General features: G+C 42.6%; 1 protein-coding gene across 9 annotated transcripts in view; it reads right to left on the bottom strand.

Moving 5' to 3' along the window:
* Lrrfip2 (LRR binding FLII interacting protein 2) overlaps window positions 1-21581 on the bottom strand; it is a 111268-nt gene extending 89687 nt beyond the window's left edge. For 8 of the 9 annotated variants that reach the window (XM_057766310.1, XM_057766312.1, XM_057766313.1 and 5 more), the window contains exons 1-2: window positions 21313-21581; window positions 19936-20007 (exon numbers count right to left, since the gene is read on the bottom strand). The gene's annotated coding sequence lies outside the window, so the exon portion shown is untranslated. The remainder of the gene's footprint in view (window positions 1-19935; window positions 20008-21312) is intronic. The other variant, XM_057766311.1, reaches the window with a different exon arrangement.
* Between the last annotated feature and the right edge of the window lie 1590 nt (window positions 21582-23171).

Genomic DNA, 23171 nt, shown 5'->3' with positions numbered 1-23171 from the left:
AAAAAAGCTACAGAGAAACCCTGTCTCGAAAATCAAAAATAAATAAACAAACAAACAAATAAATAAATAAAAATAAAATTGGAAAAAGTGAGTCATCCAACTTACAATGTGTAACTTTAAGGCTTTTGGCATGTGAGTCCTATGCACTTCCATGTAAATTTTAAGAACAGTTTGTCATTTTTTGGAAAGAAAATAAAGAAAAAAAAAAAGTACCCTGAGTTATAACAGCAATTACAATGGCTTTATAAGTCAACTGGGGAACGATTTTAATAATATTAAACCTCAAACCCATAATAATGGGATTCTTTTCAGTTATTTTGTCTACAATACCATGTTTTCAATCTGTAGGTCTTGCATTTCTTTATTAAATTCATTCCTGTATAACAAGTGTCATTTACAAGCTCAAACAGATAAGTTTCTGTAAATTGTTACATGCAACAGAAAATTATGTTATCACTGATACCAAAAAAAACAACGAAGGTTGTGAAATCAGAGTATCAAAACGAAGGTGTCAAAGAAAAGCTCAGAAGACAATTCTCTAGATATATTTAGCCTTTAGTTGAGTCAAGAATGGATAAGTGAGAATGTGTACGTTTTCAAACACAAAACAAGCCAGGTGTAGTGGCACACAGCGATAACCCAGCACTTGGAAGGCTGAGGCAGGACTTGCGGCAACAAGGACGGCACCACTTTATGTCTCATACTGAGTGAGGAGCATCTGTGGTCCAACAACTACGACGCCGAGGGTATTGACTCTCACATGGACATTCCAACACAGACACGTAAATCTTTTTAAACTTAATAAAAAAGATTAATAATAAAGAAAAATTGTATGAATAAATACAACTGTCCGAATTTTTTTAATCTATAATAAAACAAAACAGAAAATGACACGAGCTGACATTAATAGCTTTAAGTCACATAATAAATAGCAGTCTCAGAAAACTGAAGGTAAACAGAAAAAGAAGAGACAATTAATATCCTATTCGGTAGAAAAGATGGAAAATGGCATATAAAACTAGGTTGGCAAATGTGCTAAAATATGCACATATGAATAATACCAAAGGCAATGAATACATTCACACTTTCCCCTTTAAGCTTTAATGCTGCTAATTAACCCTCACACTAACAGCTGTAACAGAGCGGCTTCCTAGCAGAAAAGCATCAACTCGGGCTGGGAAGACAGCTTAGAAACTAAAGCCCCTGCCGTAAGGGGTTAGAACAAACGTTCGGATTTCCAGCAGCCACGTAAAGGACAAGTGAATGTGTCCCCTACTACCTCTCCACCCAAGCCTCCATGTAATCTCTGGGCAAGCTAGCTAATTAGATAAGTGATCAGCAAGCTCCAGGTTCACAGACACACACTGTCTTAATATATACGGTAGAGAGCAACTAAAGAAACCTGACTTCAACCTCTAACCTCCACAGGCATGTACACCAATGCATACACACAGGAACACCACACACACATAATACATATACAAAAAGCAACAATAATTTTATAATAACCAGCTTCAAGACTATAGCAATAAACTAAATAGAGGAGTGATCCATTGAGTCTATGAGAACAGCTGACTGAAAATTCTGTACCTTGTCCACGGTTTTGATGGCTGTGGTGCAAGACATGAGAGCCAAGGCCTTGCATATCCAGATGACCAAGTTACATACCCAGAACATTTATCCATGTTTTTGTGTCAGGCAAGTTTTATTTATTAAACCACAAATAAAATATCACTATGTTTCCCTTTGTCTAAAATTAGAAAAGGCTATAACCGATATAAGAAAGTACAGTAAATGAGAAATGAATAAATAAGAATTAGCAGCCTCACTAAACCTGGTTTTGTCTCCCATTTGTACAAAAATAGTAAGGACTATTGGTCTAATGTCAACAATGAAAAAGAGCAACTGGGCAAGAGAGTAGCACTCAGATCTCTGTCAGTTCAAGGCCAGTCTGGTCTACAGAGCACCAGGATAGTCAGGGCTACATACAGAGAAACCCTGTCTCAAAATAATAATAACAATAATAATAATAATCTCTTAAACCTCAGACATATTGGAAAGTGAAGTTCAGAAAATCTCAGACAACAGAAAGAAAAAAAAGAAACAAAAGAGTCAAAGTCTAAATAAGCACAAGGAGTGGGGTCGCGATGGTGACATTTGAGAAACAGGTGAGAAAGACAAGGGAGGACGAGAGAGGCTGTGAAGCAAGGAAACATGCACACCTTCCTAGAAGCTGACGTTGTCAGACAGAAAAGGCCAGTTCAACACCAATGTCTGAATCACAGCAAGGTCTGCAGCAGTGAGTTATCACGGTGAATTCAAACACTGGAAATAAGACAATACTAAGCCTCTGAGACTAAGAAAAGCAGTCACATAGAAGTTGACGGTTAGAATGCCTTCAGGTTTCTAGGCATTCGGAAAGCAAGAAGATAAACTCATGAAGCAAAGTCACAGACAACCCACAATCAACCTATAACCCAATCAAGTCACACTCTTCTCAATCTTGATTATGAAAGACATTCCAGATATGTAAGGGCTCAAAACCTCACCTATTTTACAAGCTTTTTCAATAAGCTATTAAAATGTTCCACCAAAGATGACAATCAAAAGACCTAAGTAGCTGAGAAATAAATCTAACACAAAAGAGGAACATTAGGGGTTTGCAGTGAGATGATGGCTATTCCAGGAAAAAAAATGAATCCATCTAACTCAAGAAACATAAGAGAGGACCACTGTCATAACTAGACTCCCACAGTCTTTGGGATGTCCCTTTAACCTAAATCCGTGCAAGTTTTTATCCGAAATCAGTCTGCCTTGACCCCATGTTAAGCTGTGGTGTTGGGAGCAGTGAGACCCCAGATTCTGAATTTCTTGTAATCCCCTGATCTGAGTGCCTACAGCTGTTCTGAGCACGAGACCTTCAGGAGTTCCTGATGGCAGGAGAGTGGTTTCTGGTGGGTTTGGCTGGGGCATGGCCATCTCTATATAATCTGCCCCTGAACACAATAAAGGGGGCATTCTTGGGGAATTCAAGGATGACCCGGGTCACTGTCTCTCTGTCTGTGTGTGTCTGTGTATTTTAACCTCCAGCCCCCTTGCCCGAAGCTCGCGAACTGGGTGCCAGCACATAGAGCGCAGACACGGGGGCTCGGTGCGTGGCACTATGGTCCCTTCCTTTGATGCCTAGGTAGACTGACCTACTTCACAGCAGGGTGTTAACTTTTATCTATTCCTGAACCAGAACATGATGCACTCAGAGGCAAAATGCATACAAAGCAGTCTGCCTCCTTAGACACATTTTTCCAGATATCTACTAATACCTTGGAAACATTTCAGCTACAATAGATGACTTGATTATCATGAGCCACAAGTTTCTCAGAACTCATAACAAGTTTTCCCAAAACTCTACCCACCAAGGGCTCAAGGAAGACTCTTCTGATTTTCCACTCTCAGGAGTCTTCATCTAGTGGGCAAAATGGATTTTCCTTCCATAGCTACTCAGTTTTCCAAACCCAAACAATATACCACTCAGAGACACACTGCGGTGAAGACTGGCTTACCATTCGCCAGGCTGCTCCCCTTTTCTACCTGGACCCCAGGGTTATGCTATGCTCTCCCCCTTCCCAGGGCGGAGTACAGTCATGTCACTGTGTTCGATCAATGCAGAGTGGGCAAGCGCGCAGGGCTCAGGTCTGCCATCACTTTCTGAACTCTACCACACTCCCTTTCTTTACCCTGGCATCTGCCCAGCCAGAAGCAAAGCACTATGAGGCCCTCCCAGGCCCTAGGTGGTAGAAAAGTCTCCAGATAAAAAGCCAAAACTCCTCAGTGAGTGTAGGACAAACTAACTCTTTAGTTGACTTCCAACTCACAGCAGAAAAGGACGTAAATGTGAGCAGAAAGCTTTGGCTGCATTACGCCACTGAGACTTAGGGATCGCTAAAGTGGTTAACTGGAGCCACACAGTAGTAGGACACTCACCTAGCAAGCAAAAGAGCCCCAGGGTCAGTTCCCAGCACCACAAAAGCAATTAACCTGCTCTGAAACACACAAGCACAGGCTTCCAGCTTTCCAAAATGAAACTGCATGGAGTATGCATGTATACATATGAGAGTGAAGGAAACAAAACCACAGCAACTGGGGAGCAGTGGCCCCAAGAGAGCCACTGATGTGTAAAATGGCTGGGACCAGATGGAGGACAGTAGGTACCAGGGAAGGAAATCCAGAGGGGCCACCCAAGATAACTGTCATGTGTAATTTCTTAGCCTATCATTGTGAATACTGATGCTCATTTTATTCTTTAACCATTTTTGTTTACTATATTTCCTATATTTTATAAACTAGTTGCTACTTATGTTACATGTTAATAAATAAAGGAAAATCTGAAAAAAATGAAAAACTATTGGAGCATGTGGGTAGAAACAATAAACAGAAAATTATGCAAATTTTTAGTAAACAGAAATTTTAGAGTCAAAATATAGTATGTGGCTGAGTAATAAACAATATCTAATTATAATGAAAATGTCAATTACTGATTTCAAAATTTGAATGTTACAAAGAGGTAAAGTAAGAAGTAAAGAAGAAATGAAAGCCTTATATTCCCAGCACATTAGAGGCTGAATCAAGAGGATTTCCATAGATGAGAGGCCAGTGTGGGTTACATAGTAAACTCAGGACAGCAAATTAAAGACCCTATCTCCAAAAAAATAAATGTTTTTATTACAAAATAACAACAAAACCAACAATAATTCTAAAGACAGTAACATTTAAAAGCATACATTTCTTTTTAAAAAGGGCATATATACAATGTGTCATTTTTGTAACCAGCTATAGCAAACAGATTCTTCAGTGGCTCCCTGCCCTGAATCTCCACTCTAGCAGTCACCATTGTGCAAATATCACTGATGGGTGGGACCTGCAATTTACTTCTGAGCAAGTGAATATGACAGAGGTGACAGGATGGCATACTTGTGACTGTATTACATTATGTAAGACCATTGTGCTAGCTGACTTGCTGCACGGATTCCCTGTGGCTTGATAAAAATACAAGAATGGCAAACAACTGCAGGTTGCCCCAGGAGCTAACAGACTGCGGTCTTTAGCAGTTAGTGATCCCTAGTTCCTCAGGAGAAGCCTCAGTGCTAAAGCATAGGAATAGCGATTCTGGCAGCAACTTGCACGAATTGGGAAGTGGATTTTCCCCAAGGTAAGTCTCCAGGTGAGAGAGACTCAGCTGAGTCAGCACCCTCAGGACAGCCTCAACACTCCGCAGAGAACCCAGCTCAACCCACTCAACTGCTCAAGCTCTGACTCCGTCCACACCAAAACTCAGGAGATCAAATACATGCTGTTTTAAGCTACTAAGTTTGTATAATTACACGCAGTAGTTCTGACCTTTAAATCTTTGAACAGAAAAACTAAGTAAAGTCAAAGAACACAAAAACAAGGGGGGGGGGTGGTGCCCTGGAGAAAGGAGGGAGGGAGGAGACAGAGAGGGAAGGAGAAAAAAAGAAAAAGATTTCTACATACCAACAATCCAAAACGGAAATTCAGAAAACAATTCCATTGATGATAGCACAAAAATAATAAAATACTTAGGAATAAACTTAACCAGGGAAGCAAAGTCTATACATTGAAAATACTGCCAAAAGAAATTAGGGAGGCATAAATTAATTGAAAGACACCATCCATGCTTACAGATTAAAAGCACTACTAAAACAGCAAAACTGGCAAAACAATTTACAAATTCAATAAAAAGTCCAGTGTGCTGGTTAATTTTAACTGACAACTTGACATACCTGGGAAGACAGTCTTAACTGAGGAACTGCCTAGTTCGGGTTGCCCATGGCCTGTCAGTGAGAGATTATCTTCTGATTTAGTACACTGCCGACGCTGGACCCTGAACTCCTATAGTTTGATAGTGAATCAAACTATCAAGCCAGCAGGCCGGCAGCATGGATGCACTCATTTCTCTCTGCTCTTAACTGTGGGTGGAATGTGGGCTGTAAATTCCTGCCTTGACTTCCCCACAATAACGGACTGTGATTTTGAATTTTGGGCCAAATAAGCCCTCTCTCGCCCCTCGACCCTTCTTGATTCAAAATTTTATTATAAAACTACAGTATTTAAAATGGCATGCCACTGGCATAAAGCAGACCCATAGACCAATTAAACAGCCTATTTATAAATCCCCATATACACGGTCAAATGACTGACTGTCAACAGAGATGCCAAGACCATCCAAAAGAGAATGGATCATCTTTCCAAAAAACTGGAATTTCATACTTGAATAAAGTCAGACCTTTCAGACTACACTATATAGAAAGTTAGCTCACATCACAACCGAGACAGCTCGGTTGTCAAATGCTAGGCTCATAACCAAAACATCAAAAGTTAACATAGGATGTATCAAAGCCTAAATATATGAACTACAAATCTTTTCAAAGGAAACACACAGGAGGGGCTGGAGAGATAGCTCAGTGGTTAAGAGCACTGATTGCTCTTCCAGAAGACCAGAGTTCAATTCCCAGCACCTGCATGGCAGTTCACAGTTGTCTGTAACTCCGGTTCCAGGGGATCTGACACCTTCACACTAACGCACATAAAATAAAAAGTTAAATAAATTATTTTAAAAAAGGAAAGAAAACACACAGGAAAATCATCATGACATAGGATTTGACAAACATTTCTTGCTAAGTTTGACAAAATTAAAGGCAGTAAAAGGAATAGACAAACCAGATTTCACCAAATTTCAAATTCTGTGCATCAAAGCACACTATTAGCAAAGTAAAACATCAATCGACAGGAGAAAACATTTGTAAACAAAGGGTTGATGTCTAGGATATATAAAGAACTGAAACACAATAATAACAAATTAAGGGCCAGTAAGATGGCTCAGTAGGTGAAGATATTTTCCACCAAGTCTGAGAACCTGAGTTTGATCCCTACAAACCTATGTAAACATGGGAGGAGAGAACATGCACAGAGTTGTCTTCCAACCTCCGCATGAATGCTGTGAGCACGTGAACACACATCCACATACAGACCCCAACACTGTGTCTCTGTGTATGTGCAAACTAAATATATAAATACTAATAAAACTTATGTTTTAAAAGATGTGGGGCTAGAGATACGTGGTTAAGAGCACTGGGTGCTCTTTCAGAGAACATAAGGGTATATTCACAAAATAACAAACTGGGACTTAAATGCACAGTCATATACCCACATCCTAGGTAGTATTATTCACAATAACCAAAAGGTGGGAGACCTAAACAGCAATCAACAGAAGTCAAACATGGACGCTTCAACATGAATGACTTTGATGGCATTATGCTATATAAAATAAGCCAGACACAGAGGACAAATATGGGATTCCAGAAATATGTGAGGTACCTAGAGTAGTTAAATCACAGAGCCAAAAGTAGCAAAGGGGCTGCCAAGGGTTAGAGGAAGTGAGTAGTTACAGTCTGATGCACAGTTTTCAGTCTAAGGTGAAAAAAAAGTTCTGGAGATAATGTTTAGATGGCTGCGCCACAATCTGAATTACTGTAATGCCATGAAATTGTACAATTATACATGGTTTAAGGGGTTAAGGTGGAGATCAGTGGTAGAGGGTTTGTATAGCATGCACAAGGACCTGGACCTCAGCACTCAAGAGAGGAAGGCTGGAAGAGACTTAAATTTTACATTGTATACATTTTCCACAATGAAAAGAATGGAAAAACTCGATATGTTAATGATATTTAAGCTTATCACAATCAAAAATAAATAAATAAACTGGTGTGGATTGCAAGGGATGAATTTGGCAAGACAAGGAGACAATGACCTCATTTCCTTGATTGTCCACATAAATAAAGCATTATCCATAATGGGGGAAAAATTCATTTGAAACTGAAATATTTGCCTATCTTTAATCCTATAACGATTGAATCACTTAGCTGAAGTACTTAATTTTATTTTAAAAATGGTAATAACACGTCTTTGCTAAGTTTATTCAATTTTATTAAACATAGGTCACTTAAACCGTTTAACAGGAAAATAAGTATCTTAACATCTGTCTGTAGACAATATACTTTAATTCTTAGCTGCTAAAATGTTTCTATTTGAAAGTGGGACTACAGAAAGAATAACAAACTGCTTGTAAGTAGCTTAAAAATTAAATGTTTCAAAAGCACTAAATATATCCATCACATCAAAACTAGTTGAAAATATGATGCTCATATGAAGAGACCCTAAGATATGTACAAGGTTCAAAGTGAAAACAATGGCGAAAGTGAAGTATGTGATCCTTTCAGTTCCCTTCTCAGAAAATAAAAACACCCTGATGTGCACTCGGGTTTCCCCCAATCTTTCACATCCTCAGCTCACCCTGAGTTCTATTCGTTTTGTCTTATTGTTCTAGGGGAGACAGACTGAGAGTAGAAGAGATAGATGATAGGAACAAAGTAGATAACAGAAGAAAAAGAAACTATTGGTCATTTTGCACTCCTTACATTGAACCCTAAGGGCATCGTCATGAAATGCTAATGACCCCACAACTAAATTCCTGAAGTAACAACATAATTCGAATGACCAGGAAACCTTTTGCAGGATCACATCTATAAATTATACATTCAAGCTGAATCCTTCAGAAACCCTTGACTGTAGTACAGCTCAGCAGTGAAATACAGAGACGTGAACCTTGGTCACAAGGGTTTAACAGTAAGTTGTTCAACAGCTTTCTAGTCAAAGTGAGATCACCTAAAGAACTTTAAACCTAAGTGCTCACTAAACAAACAAACAAACAAATGCACCAAGGTTTTCATGCAGCACTATACAGCACAAGGAGATAACTATGCAACCTGTTAAAAAAACAAAGAGTTTAAAGGTACAACTTCAGGGCCAGAAGAAGGCTGGCTCACTAGGTAAGGATACTTGCTTGCCCCAGACATCACAACCAGAACTCCATACCCAGGAGCCACATGGTAGGACACCCAGCTCTTTCAAACTGTCCTATATAGCCACACCCAGTGTATACAATATTAAAAAATGGAAAAAATTGGGCGGCGGAAACACCGGCACGCAGGCAGGCCCAGGTGGCGGAGGCACCGGCAGGCAGGCCTAGGCGGCGGAAGCATCAGCGCACAGACAGTTCCGGCCGGCGGAGGCACCGGCAGGCAGACCTAGGCGGCAGAAGCAACGGCGCGCAGGCAGGCCCGGGCAGCGGAGGCACCAGCACGCAGGCAAGTCCTGGCGGCAGAGGCACCGGCGTGCAGGCAGGCCCGGGTGGCGGAGGCACCGGCAGTCAGGCCCGGCAGGCAGGCCTAGGCAGCGGAAGCACCGGCGCACAGACAGGCCCCGGGCGGCGGAGGCACCAGCACGCAGGCAAGTCCGGGCGGCAGAGGCACCGGCGTGCAGGCAGGCCCGGGTGGCGGAGACACCGGCAGTCAGGCCCGGCAGGCAGGCCTAGGCAGCGGAAGCACCGGCGCACAGACAGTTCCGGGTGGCGGAGGCACCGGCAGGCAGGCCTAGGCGGCGGAAGCACCGGCGCGCAGGCAGGCCCGGGCGGCGGAGGCACCAGCACGTAGGCAAGTCCGGGCGGCAGAGGCACCAGCGTGCAGGCAGGCCCGGGTGGCGGAGGCACCGGCAGTCAGGCCCGGCAGGCAGGCCTAGGCGGCGGAAGCACCGGCGCACAGACAGTTCCGGGTGGCGGAGGCACCAGCAGGCAGGCCTAGGCGGCGGAAGCACCAGCGCGCAGGCAGGCCCAGGCGGCGGAGGCACCAGCACGCAGGCAAGTCCGGGCGGCAGAGGCACCAGCGTGCAGGCAGGCCCGGGTGGCGGAGGCACCGGCAGTCAGGCCCGGCAGGCAGGCCTAGGCGGCGGAAGCACCGGCGTGCAGGCAGGCACAGGTGGCGGAGGCACCGGCAGGCAGGCCTAGGCGGCGGAAGCACCGGCGCACAGACAGTTCCGGGCGGCGGAGGCACCGGCAGGCAGGCCCGGGCGGCAGAGGCACTGGATGCAGGATAGTGCGGGCAAGAAACAGTGAAGCCTGCACTGAGAACAGATTGCCCCGCTACAATTAAATCAAACCCAATAGATAGCATCGGTAAGAGGAGATGGGCAGACGCCAAGGCAAGAATTCACCCAACAATCTGGAAAACAACATGAAAACACCAGAACCCAATGATCTTACAACACAAAGACTTGAACACCCTATCACAGGAGAAGAGGAAAAAACTGACTTTTTGAAAGCAATAGAGTCCCTTAAACAACATGTAAAAAACGCCCTCATAGAAATGGATGAGAAGTATAACAAAAAGTTTGAAGAAATGAGTAAATACGTAAATGATACCCTGGGAAGCCAAGAAAAAACGATCAAACAGGTAATGGAAACAGTCCAAGAATTGAAAACTGAAATGGAAGCAAGGAAGAAAACACAAACTGAGGACCAGCTGGATATGGCAAATATAGGTCAACAAGCAGAGACTACAGAAACAAGCATAATCAATAGAATACAAGAGATAGAAGAAAGAATCTCAGATTCTGAAGACAACATAGAGAAAATAAACGGACTGATCAAAGAAAACACCAAAACCAACAAATTCTCATCAGAAAACATTCAGGAAATATGGGACACAATAAAAAGACCAAACCTAAGAATAATAGGGATAGAAGAAGGAGAAGAGGCACAGCTCAAAGGTCCAGAAAACATTTTTAACAAAATTATGGAAGAAAACTTCCCCAACATAAAGAAAGATATTCCTTTGAATATTCAAGAAGCATACAGAACACCAAACAGACTGGATCAAAAAAAAACATCCCCTCGCCATATAATAATCAAAACACAAAATATACAGATTAAAGAAAGAATATTAAGAGCTGCAAAGGAAAAAGGCCAAGTAACTTATAAAGGTAAACCGATCAGACTTACACCTGACTTCTCTATGGAAACCATGAAAGCCAGAAGGTCCTGGATAGAGGTACTACAGAAACTAAGAGACCATGGATGCAAACCCAAACTACTATACCCAGCCAAGCTATCGTTCACTATCAATGGAGAAAACAAGACATTCCAGGATAAGAACAAATTTAAACAATACGTTGCCACAAATCCAGCCCTACAGAAAGTAATAGAAGGAAAATCACAACCCAAGGAATCCAACATTGCCAACACTGCCTACAATAACCCAGGCAACTAGTGACCCTTCAACAGCACAACTCAAAGAAGGGAGACACACAAACTCTTCTACCAAAAGCAGTAAGAATAACCGGAGTTAACAACCACTGGTCATTAATATCACTTAATATTAATGGTCTCAATTCACCAATAAAAAGGCACAGGCTAAGAGATTGGATACGAAAACAGGATCCAACAGTCTGCTGTTTGCAAGAAACGCATCTCAACCACAAAGACAGGCATCTACTCAGAGTAAAGGGTTGGGAAAAGGTTTTTCAAGCAAATGGTCCTAAGAAAAAAGCAGGTGTGGCCATACTAATTTCTAACAAAACTGACTTCAAACTAAAATCAATCAGAAGAGATCGACAGGGACACTTTATACTCATAACAGGAACGATTCAGCAGGATGAAGTCTCAATCCTGAATATCTATGCCCCTAATATAAAAGCACCCACGTATGTAAAAGAAATATTGCTAAAACTCAAGGCAGACATCAAATCACACACACTAGTAGTAGGAGACTTCAACACACCTCTCTCACCAATGGACAGGTCAATCAGACAGAAAACTAATAGAGAATTAAGAGAATTGTTGGAGGTAATGAATCAAATGGACTTAACAGACATCTATAGAACACTCCACCCAAATAGGAAAGAATACACCTTCTTCTCTGCAGCTCATGGAACCTTCTCGAAAATTGACCACATACTTGGAAACAAAGGAAACCTCCACAGATACAAAAAAATATCAGTGTCCACCTGTGTCTTATCAGATCACCACGGATTAAAGTTAGAAGCCACCAACAAAGCTACCCCCAGAAAGCTGACAAACTCATGGAAACTGAACAGTCAACTACTGAACCACACCTGGGTCAAGGAAGAAATTAAGAAAGAAATTAAAGTCTTCCTTGAATTTAATGAAAACAAAGAGACAACATACTCAAACCTATGGGACACGATGAAAGCAGTGCTAAGAGGAAAGTTCATAGCACTAAGTGCCCACTTAAAGAAAACGGAGAAAGCATACATTGGGGACTTAACAGCACACCTGAAAGCTCTAGAAAAAAAAGAAGCAGACGCGCCCAGGAGGAGTAGAAGACTGGAAATAATCAAACTGAGGGCAGAAATCAACAAAATAGAAACACAGAAAACAGTCCAAAGAATCAATGAAACAAAAAGTTGGTTCGGAGAAAATCAACAAGATTGACAAACCCCTATCCAAACTAATTAAACGACAGAGAGAGAACATGCAAATAAATAAGATCAGAAATGAAAAGGGGGACATAACCACAGACACAGAGGAAATTCAGAGAATCATTAGATCTTACTACAAAAGCCTGTATGCCACAAAACTGGAAAATGCAAAAGAAATGGACACTTTTTTAGATAAGTACCATATACCAAACCTAAACCAAGACCAGGTGAACGATCTAAATAGACCTGTTAGTCGCGAAGAATTAGAAACAGTTATCAAAAATCTCCCTTCCAAAAAAAGCCCAGGGCCAGATGGTTTCAATGCAGAATTCTACCAGAACTTCCAAGAAGAGCTAATACCTATACTTCTTAATGTATTTCACAATATAGAAACAGAAGAGTCATTGCCAAATTCCTTTTATGAAGCTACAGTTACCCTGATACCAAAACCACACAAAGACCCAACCAAGAAAGAGAATTACAGGCCTATCTCACTCATGAACATCGACGCAAAAATTCTCAATAAAATACTGGCAAACCGAATCCAAGAACACATTAGAAAAGTTATCCATTATGATCAAGTAGGCTTCATTCCAGAGATGCAGAGCTGGTTCAACATACGCAAATCTATCAATGTAATCAACCATATAAATAAACTGAAAGAAAAAAACCATATGATCATTTCATTAGATGCTGAAAAAGCATTCGACAAAATTCAACACTCCTTTATGATAAAGGTCTTGGAGAGATTAGGGATACAAGGGGCATACCTAAATATAATAAAAGCTATTTACAGCAAGCCGACAGCTAACATTAAATTAAATGGAGAAAAACTCAAAGCCATCCCACTAAAATCAGGAACACGACAAGGATGTCCACTCTCTCCATACCTCTTCAATATAGTGCTTGAAGTTCTAGCAATAGCAATAAGACAACATAAGGGGATCAAGGGGATCCGTATTGGAAAGGAAGAAGTTAAGCTTTCATTATTTGCAGATGATATGATAGTATACATAACCGACCCCAAAAACTCTACCAAAGAACTCCTACAGCTGATAAACACCTTTGGTAATGTGGCAGGATACAAAATCAACTCCAAAAAATCAGTTGCCTTCCTATACACTAAGGATAAGGAAGCAGAGAGGGAAATCAGAGAAGCATCACCTTTCACGATAGCCACAAATAGCATAAAATACCTTGGGGTAACTCTGACCAAGGAAGTGAAAGATCTATTTGGCAAGAACTTTAAGTCTTTGAAGAAAGAAATTGAAGAGGACACCAGAAAATGGAAGGACCTCCCTTGCTCTTGGATTGGGAGGATCAACATAGTAAAAATGGCAATTCTACCAAAAGCAATCTATAGATTCAACGCAATCCCCATCAAAATCCCATCAAAATTCTTCACAGATCTGGAGAAGACAATAATCAACTTTATATGGAAAAACAAAAAACCCAGGATAGCCAAAACAATCTTATACAATAAAGGATTGTCTGGAGGCATTACCATCCCTGACTTCAAACTCTATTACAGAGCTACAGTACTGAAAACGGCTTGGTACTGGCATAAAAACAGAGAAGTCGACCAATGGAATAGAATAGAAGACCCTGACTTTAGCCCACAAACCTATGAACACCTGATTTTCGATAAAGGAGCTAAAAGTATACAATGGAAAAAAGAGAGCATCTTCAACAAATTGTGCTGGCAAAACTGGAAGTCAATCTGTAGAAGAATGAAAATAGATCCATATCTATCACCATGCACAAAACTCAAGTCCAAATGGATTAAAGACCTCAATATCAGTCCAAACACACTGAATCTGATAGAAGAGAAAGTGGGAAGTACTCTACAACACATGGGCACAGGAGAACACTTCCTACGTACAACCCCAGCAGCACAAACACTAAGGACATCATTGAATAAATGGGACCTCCTGAGACTGAGAAGCTTCTGTAAAGCAAAGGACACTGTCACTAAGACAGAAAGGCAACCCACTGACTGGGAGAAGATCTTCACCAACCCCGCAACTGACAAAGGTCTGATATCCAAAATATACAAAGAACTCAAGAAATTAGACCGTAAAAGGTTAATCAATCCAATTATAAAATGGGGCACTGAGCTGAACAGAGACTTTTCAACAGAAGAAGTTCAAATGGCCAAAAGTCACTTAAGATCATGCTCAACTTCCTTAGCAATCAGGGAAATGCAAATCAAGACAACATTAAGATACCATCTTACACTGGTCAGAATGGCTAAAATCAAAAACACCAATGATAGCCTCTGCTGGAGAGGTTGTGGAGAAAGGGGCACTCTCATCCATTGCTGGTGGGAATGCAAACTTGTGCAACCACTTTGGAAAGCAGTGTGGCGGTTTCTCAGGAAAGTCGGGTTCAACCTACCTCTCGACCCAGCAATACCACTATTGGGAATATACCCAAGAGATGCCCAAACATACAACAAAAGTATATGCTCAACTATGTTCATAGCAGCATGTGTGTAATAGCCAGAACCTGGAAACAACCTAGATGTCCTTCAATGGAAGAATGGATGAAGAAAGTATGGAATATATACATATTAGAGTACTACTCAGCAGTAAAAAACAATGACTTCTTGAATTTTGCATACAAATGGACGGAAATAGAAAACACTATCCTGAGTGAGGTAAGCCAGACCCAAAAAGAGGAACATGGGATGTACTCACTCATATTTGGTTTCTAGCCATAAATAAAGGACATTGAGACTATAAATCGTGACTCTAGAGAAGCTAAATAAGAAGGTGAACCCAAAGAAAAACATATAAGCATCCCCCTGAATATTAACCTTCATCAGGCGATGAAAGAAGACAGAGACAGAGACCAACATTGGAGCACTGGACTGAAGTCTCACGATCCAAAGGAGGAGCAGAAGGAGAGTGAGCACGAGCAAGGAACTCAGGACGGCGAGGGGTGCACCCACACACTGAGGCAATGGGGATGTTCTATCGGGAACTCACCAAGGCCAGCTGGCCGGGGACTGAAAAAGCATGGGACAAAACCGGTCTCGCTGAACATAATGGACAATGAGGACTACTGAGAACTGAAGAACAATGGCAATGGGTTCTTGATCCTATTGCATGTAATGGCTTTGTGGGAGCCCAGGTAGTTTGGATGCTCACCTTAATAGACCTGGATGGAGGTGGGTGGTCCTTGGACCTCCCACAGGGCAGAGAAACCTGCTTGCTCTTTGGGCTGAGGAGGAAGGAAGAATTGATTGGGGGAGGGGGAGGGAATGGGAGGTGGTGGCGGGGAAGAGGCAGAAATCTTTAATAATTAAATTAATTAATTAATAAAAAAATCAGCAAGAAAAAAAAAAGAACTTTAAAAAAAAAAAAATTGGAAACCATGTCTTTTCTAGGCAGTAACATAATCTTTCATTATTTAATTAGCTTAACATAGGGTTAAAGAATTAAAAACTCTGTTCTAGAATGTGTACTTGGTGTGTGTGTGCAAATGCATTCATGTGTTCACGTGAGTACATGCATGTAAGCTGATGCATATGACCTGTGTGCAAGTTCATGTGAAGGCCGGAGGTCACTTCAAGGGTAGTTTCTTCTGTTGTTTTCTGAGGCAGTGTCTCTCACTGACCTGGAGAGCTACTGAGTAGGGTAGCCTGGCTAGACAGTGAACCCCGCCCCCAGGAATCTTCCTGTCTCCGCCTTGTCTCCACCCCTTCAGTTAATGGATAACAATTTGCCATAAAGTAGAGTTGCCTGGGAAGAAGGAAGCTCAGTTGAAGCATTGCCTTGATCAGCTTGGTCTGTGATTGGTTCTTGATTGCTAATTGAGCCCACAGTGGGTTGTGCCTCCCTTGGCCAGTAGATCTGGAGGATGGAAGAGTGTGAGCTGAAGAGAAACCCTTTTTAGTTCCTGCTGGGGCTCCAGTCATGACCTCCCTCAGTGATGAACTGTGTTCTGTAAGGTTGAAGATGAAATAACCCTTTGGTCCCCACGTTGCTTTTGGTCAGGGTGTGATGTGGGATTCCCCTCTGTATACCATTGGTTAATAAAGAAGCTGCTTTTGGCCAATGGCTTAACAGAATATAGCCAGGCTGGAAAAGATGTATAATAGAGAGTAGATGGAGTCAGAGAGATGCCATGTAGCTGTCACCGGAGGAGACAGATGTTGGAACTTTGCCGGTAGGCCACAACCTCGTGGTGATGCACAGATTAATGGAGATGGGTTAGTTTAGGATATAAGAGCTAGCTAGAAATATGTTTAAGCTATTGGCCAAACAGTATTGCAAATAAAAAAAAAAAAAAATGGAAAAAATTAAAGACAAAATTTTACAACACTTTCATGGAAAAAAAAGAGTAAGAACTAATTTAGCTGTGAGAATTCCAGACACTCTTGTAAAAGAGTCATTATTCCAAGATCCCGGTGGCAAGTGTGAAGAACTCTGAAATGGATCACATCAAATAAATGTCCTCCCTATACCCATAACACGGCAAGTGCTCTGAGAACCGGAATATAAGACACTAAGCTGAGACAATCCTATGTTCCTCCTCATGCACATTATTCCAAAAAATTTCTCTTTAGTTCTCTATAATCAAACTCTTTCCAAAAATAAGAAAATAAGTAATAGAAAACAAAAACCTGGATAGTAAAACATAAAACACCTGGGTGCTAGAATATGTAATATAGACGCTCAGCAGTTTTTCACCCCAAAACTTAGCCTCAGTCTTCTGAAGGCAAATGATCTTCATAACTCCCTCTTCTGCAGTTACCACTTTCCCTAAACCGCAGGTCTTCCTGACTTGCAGCAGGGCCAGGCCAGATTACAGTTATGTGGTAGATCTGTCAGGCAAGTTTTGACAGGGCCTCAAAATAGACCCTGGACACCATCCAGGGAAAGTGCCACTCGGGAGTTCCAGCTTCACCACACTTGAGCCTCTCAGTACTTATTTCTCGCTGGTCTCTCATTTCAAAAAGACAAAGGCTCCTGAACCTCACCCTGGACATGAGTCACCTATACAATTTCAGATTTAAATTTTGAACCTCCCTTATTCTGCTCACCAACTCTTTGCAGAATAGTCTAAATCTATACCTATTTCCTCTTTGACACAGGAATTCACCAACACTGCTCTGGATTGCAGAGGGATTTCTGGCTCTTGGGTCCCATCACCTAGTCTACCTTGAATAGACAAACTCGGATGTGAAAGATAAGGAGGAAACGGTGTGTCATTTATTTCTTTTATGACTAATTTCAGTTAGCTTTAGCAAAGCAAAAACATAAACTATATAAAGCTGTTTTTTTAATTTTTTGTTATTTTATGTATTTAATCCTAACAGGCCTAGAACTGGCTATACACACTTCACAGAGATCTGCTCTGCCTCCCAAATGCTGGGATTAAAGGTGTGTGCCACCATACCCCACTATATAAAAGTTTAATTAACAGAAAATATAAACTCTGAAACAAACCTAAAAGGTACGGTCATTTTACCATATATAAGTGGTTTACGTTTGTCGACACCAGGGTTAAACTACAGTATTTTGACATTTACCAGTTCAAATTAATTATCTGACATTCCAAAATGTCTTAAATTGACTTATAAAACACATTTGAGACAGGGTCTTATTGCATGCTGTATAGACTGTGGTAGCCTCGAACTCTCAAAAACCTGGCTTAGCTTCCCAAATGCTGACAACAGGCACATGCTATGAAGCCCGGTTCACAGTAATTTCTAAAATTCTTCCTCCTCCTGTGGCTGAGAAAACATTATCTTCTATTATAAAATAGAGTCTAGTATAAAACGAATTTCTCATGCTCACAACCTCACCAACCTCAATCAGAACTACACACCACGGGTATACTTACAAACTGCCAAACACTTGTTCAAAAGTTTTTCTATAGCACTGTTTACAGAAAGAAGACTAAAAATGACCTAATATTTACTAGTAGGGATTTAGTAAAACTACAGAAAATTAATAAATCCAGTCTGCAGAAGGGAAACTTTTTTTCCTTATGACAGTTTCTTTATGCATGTCTTATCAATCTTTAAAAGGCTCACAAACACCACTGGACCCATATCACCAGCATTTCTTTCTATGTATGTCATTTCCCCTCTTTTCACTGTCTCTGTTTTTACCTATTTCTTTCCCTACCCCTGGACTAAAAGAAGAGCACACGGGCCAAGTCTCCGTGACTACCCAAGAAACAGCACTCTCTCGGCTCCCCATGCCAACCACCAGAATGAATAACTAACTAAACAAATGAAAACATATAGCACATAAGCCCAGCTTTGCAATTTATAATTTTAGTCTAAAATATAATTGTTTTTAAGTCTAGACTAATTTACTGTTGAGCAAAAGTTTGAAAGGTTAAAGTGCAAAGTACAATGTCAGCCACTCATTTCCCAAGATAGTCTTCCCACCTATCAGCCTTCAGGGAGGAAACTGGAAAAGGGATAAAGACATTTCACTCACAGAGTAAATTCTGCTCAATTCCTTCCCTTCTAAGGTTTTAAAAGCTGAGCTTTGAATGTTAGAGTATTCTTTATCTGCAAACTGGATAAGGTAGTATGTCTTCCCAGGAAAGGGATCGATTCCCCCATCCACTTTCCAGAGAGAAAACAACTATCTAAAAGGAAAAGGCTACAAACCACATTGCTCTGTAGGGATAGCCGATAGCACTCCTTGGATAAGGACAGAACAATTTTCTTTCCTTTTCAACAATCCTCATCAACGAGCTCACTCCCACCTTGCACAAGAAGGCTCACCCCACCTCATTATCACATCGTCAGCTCTGCTCCTTCTCACTCTAGGAACAGGTAAGCAATTCACAAAGACCTCTACCAGAACTCACTCCCTCCTTCTTCATGAAACACTTGTTTCTGTATTGCAAAAGAGTGATACCCTACCAAATAAATTTCCTATCTCTTTTCCTTCACTATGGAGATTCTTTAATCCTAACCTAAAATGATTTCCCTTAAGTATTTATGTATCAAGACTGTCCCCAGTAAGGTTTTCACAAGGGATTTTCCAAAGGGAATCTTTGTTTACAAGGAACAGAATTCCTAAGTCATCATCTTATCAGCAGGATAAAAACAAAAAGCAACATTAGGGAACACTCTGAATGTAAGAATGGATACCCAAAGTGAAGAAGATGCCAAAATGTGGCCAAAGAATTAAAGGAATGTCTGTCTTAAGCAACAACGATAAACTAAACTTGATATTACTTTCCAATTAATCAATAGGACTTCTGTCAATCAAGGTAAAATAGTCAGGTCTCTAAAAACAAAAAAACAAACAAAAAAATCGGGCAAACAGGTCATCATTATCAAGAACTGTGGGATACAAAATTATTTTGCATCTCATTTTGAAAGACTAAAATGATCAAATTACACTGCAGCAATAAAAAAATTTCTAGTTTGAAATTAATTGATTCTAAAAATAACCCAAAACTTCAATACACAATTCCTTCCAGAACAGAACAGAAGTTAGTGTAGACTCATCATTCAACATTTTTCAAGCTAGAATGCCAAGTTCTACAGCTTCCCACTCAAAAAGCTATTTTATATAGTACAGACTCTCCCACAGTACTCTTTCATACCTTAGTGTCGGTAGCTCTCCTTTCCACTGACATTTATTTGGCATCTAAACCCCTTCATTTGTCTTCCCACATCTGGTTTAAAAAAAAAGGGGGGGGGGGTAAAAATCACAGCAGTCCATGTAGTAACTAACAAAGGATTATAAATCAAAACATTCTGCAAGCTTTTAAGTTTTATTTCCAACCGCAGTGCATGACAATAACCACCCAACAACAGACAGAACCAAACATTAAACATCACTTGCTACAAAAAGAGTAAAATTATCTAATTAAACGGGGAGAAACAAACTTAGCTTTCCACTATTTCAATATGAAGATCCGTATCAATGATTCACACAGTGAGTGTGACCTCACTTCCTACATGAATCACACTTTCCGAAAGTCTTATTCGGTATGGTCTGTTAAATAGAGGAGGTCATCATCTCTCTGTAGCTGCTAAACAGAGCGTGATGCGGGTTAAACCGGGCTAGCTCTTCAAGACACTCAAGCCCTGGTAAACTTGGCCAGCTAACTCTCCCTGCAACGCTATGCACTCTCCAGTAATTGCAGCTTTTCACACCTTCTCCTCTGGCATACACTGGGGTTTGAGGAACCGGCAAGCACTGATTAAGAATGTATCCATCCGTACCCTGCACTCTAGCTCCTCGTTCCTTGTCTGCATCTCTTCCCATTGTGATAACACAACACAAACAGCGGTCACTCTTTATCCTTATACCGCTTGGAGTCAATCAGCCTACTGTACAAAAACTGTGACAAAAATGCTGAGTCACTAAATGAGAAAATCAAAAAGCGCTACAAATAATAAAAGTTTAGGGTGCCCTTTAGTCATGTTCCAGCATTTTGTCTGTACGTCTCGAGGTGAGGAAAAAAATACATAAAGCAAACACTTTAACTTTTCTCCTCTATTTTCTTACGTCCCCTGTTTTCTGCTGGTCAGCCACAGCAAAGGAAAACCAGGCCTGACTAGAGCTATGGAACTCCACTCCACAGTGTGGGTGTAAATAAAGCCCCGTATTAATCAAGCATTAACCCTGGCCGTCCTGCCCTGAGTCTGTTAAGCCGGCGCTTCAATTCAGATCAAGAAGGAAGCACCGGGGTGTGTGTGTGTGGGGGGGGGTATCTCATTTTAAAAAGCTACGCCCTCCACCGGCTTGACACGGTTCCCGGGGCGGCTCCTCCTGGGACAGACCGAGAACAGAGGGAATGTGGCGCTGGGAGCAACGGGAACTGGGGCACCCAGCTGTCCCAAATGATGCCCGGTCCAAGGGGCGTAACCCCTTCTTTCCTCGCGGGGGGGTGGGGGCGGGAGCCGGCGACTCGCCAGGCGACCCCAGCCCGGAGCAGCGCCTCGGGACAGCCTGGCCGGTCGCCTACCCTTACCTGCGTGTGAGCGGGCTGAGGCAGCGGCGCCGCCCGGAAGGGCCGGAGCGGCCGCCCGGGAGCGGGGCGAGGGGCGCGGCGGCCACACTCGGTCCCGACACCGTCCACCGCGCGGGCCGCAGGGAGGCAGAAGAAGGGCTCCTCGCGCCGCGGCCGGTCACGCAGCCACACTCGGTGCCCTTCACGCCGCGGCCGGGACGGCGAACGCGACCCGGGATGAGCCGCAGCCCGAGCGGCGGCTGCAGCTGCGGCGGTGGCGGGGCAGAGGGGCGGGGCCACCGGCCGGCGACCCGTTCACCCGGAAGTAGTTGTGGAGGGCGGCGGGTTGACGGGCGCGCGCCGCATAGAGGGTACCGCCTGGATCGCGGGGCGGCGGGTGCGCCTCGGATGAAGGAGCGGGTGGCGGGGAGGGTGACTCGCTATCGCTCAAGCCCGGCCTGGTCCCGAGAGTTGGTACTGGAGCTTTCGTGGCCGTACTTAGCCTGGTGGCCTCTAAGCGGTCTGGCGGCAGGGCTTGGGGGTAAGTGAGACACCTGGCGCGCCGACTGTGGGCAAGGATGAGGAGGGTGGGTGTGGCTGGCGAGATGAAAATACCTGATTTTAGAGAGATTTCCAGCTAAAGCTGTAGCCCAGTTAGTAGGGTGCTTGCTTAGTATACCTGTAGCCTTGGGTTCCATTCCCAGCATAAAGCCAGGTATGTTGTCCCAGGTACTCCGGAGCCCGTGGCAGAGCGTCGGAGTTTGAATCACCATAATGAGACCCGTTCACACACATGTGCATACCAAACTGTGGGCCTGTCCTTCAATCCCACATATCTGGAAGCTCAGCAGGCTCAAAGTTCAAGGCACCGGAAGACCAGCGCCTGCTCTCGGGGAAACTTGCCTTCTAATTGAGTAGATGAACGTGAGCAGATAAACAAGGTAATGACAGATTGTCGTGAAACTCAGCAGCAAGCAGTGGTGAGAAAATTTTGAGGGTAGGGTCTCTGGCTGGGGAAGATGGTCAGAGAAGACCTCTAGCAGGAAGTGATAGTTGATCAGGTATCTGGGGGAAAGGGCACAAAATGCTCTTGGACTCAACCTCCCACATACGAAGACGGCAGCTTTCAGAAGCCCCCGGATAAGCCCACAGGTTCCGTGTTAGGATTTTGTCTAATGGCTTCGAGAAGGGCTTACTGGGTTGGCCATTGCCACTGAGACATCAAAGGCTTAGTCAGCCTTAGAGTTCATGGGGCTGTCACTATGGCATCAATCCTGGAGGTTCAGCACACACGGAAAAGTATGCTAAGACAAACTGTATATATCTGTCTGTCTGTCCACACACTCTCGGCATACATGAGGAACAACCTCGGATGATTCCTCAAGACCCATGATCCCTTTTTTTTTAAAGACATTAAATCTTTCATTGACCTGGAATTCACCAAGTGGGCAAAGCCGGCAGCCTCTCCAGGGCTGAGATTATAAGCATGCGCCACCACACCTGGCTTTCTTTTTCTGTAAAAATAGGCATTGAGGAACTGTTCTGAAGCAGCTTTAAAAGTTCACCTTACCTCTCCTTCATATGTTGCCATCTTTGGCAACAGAAACAGCAGCCGGTCCTCTTGTCGTAAGAGCCGTGGTATCAAATGATTGTGCAGAATGCTGGGACCGACACTAACATTCTGTCTGGAACCCTGGGTTATATTGTGAGCAGTCTTCCTCTGCACATTAACTACTTTCTGCCAAAAATATCTGTTCCCAGATCTCTGTGGAATATTTTGACTTGTGAATGCCCCAGGTCTGCGTGGGCTGGCTGCTCTGGGGATATATTAATAGATGAAGGAAAATTTTGCAAATGTTTATGCAGCTTTGGAGAATAAG

Source organism: Chionomys nivalis, chromosome 4 (genome assembly GCF_950005125.1).
Source record: "Chionomys nivalis chromosome 4, mChiNiv1.1, whole genome shotgun sequence".
NCBI classification, from domain to species: domain Eukaryota; kingdom Metazoa; phylum Chordata; class Mammalia; order Rodentia; family Cricetidae; genus Chionomys; species Chionomys nivalis.
This window is presented reverse-complemented; position numbering and strand designations above follow the sequence as displayed.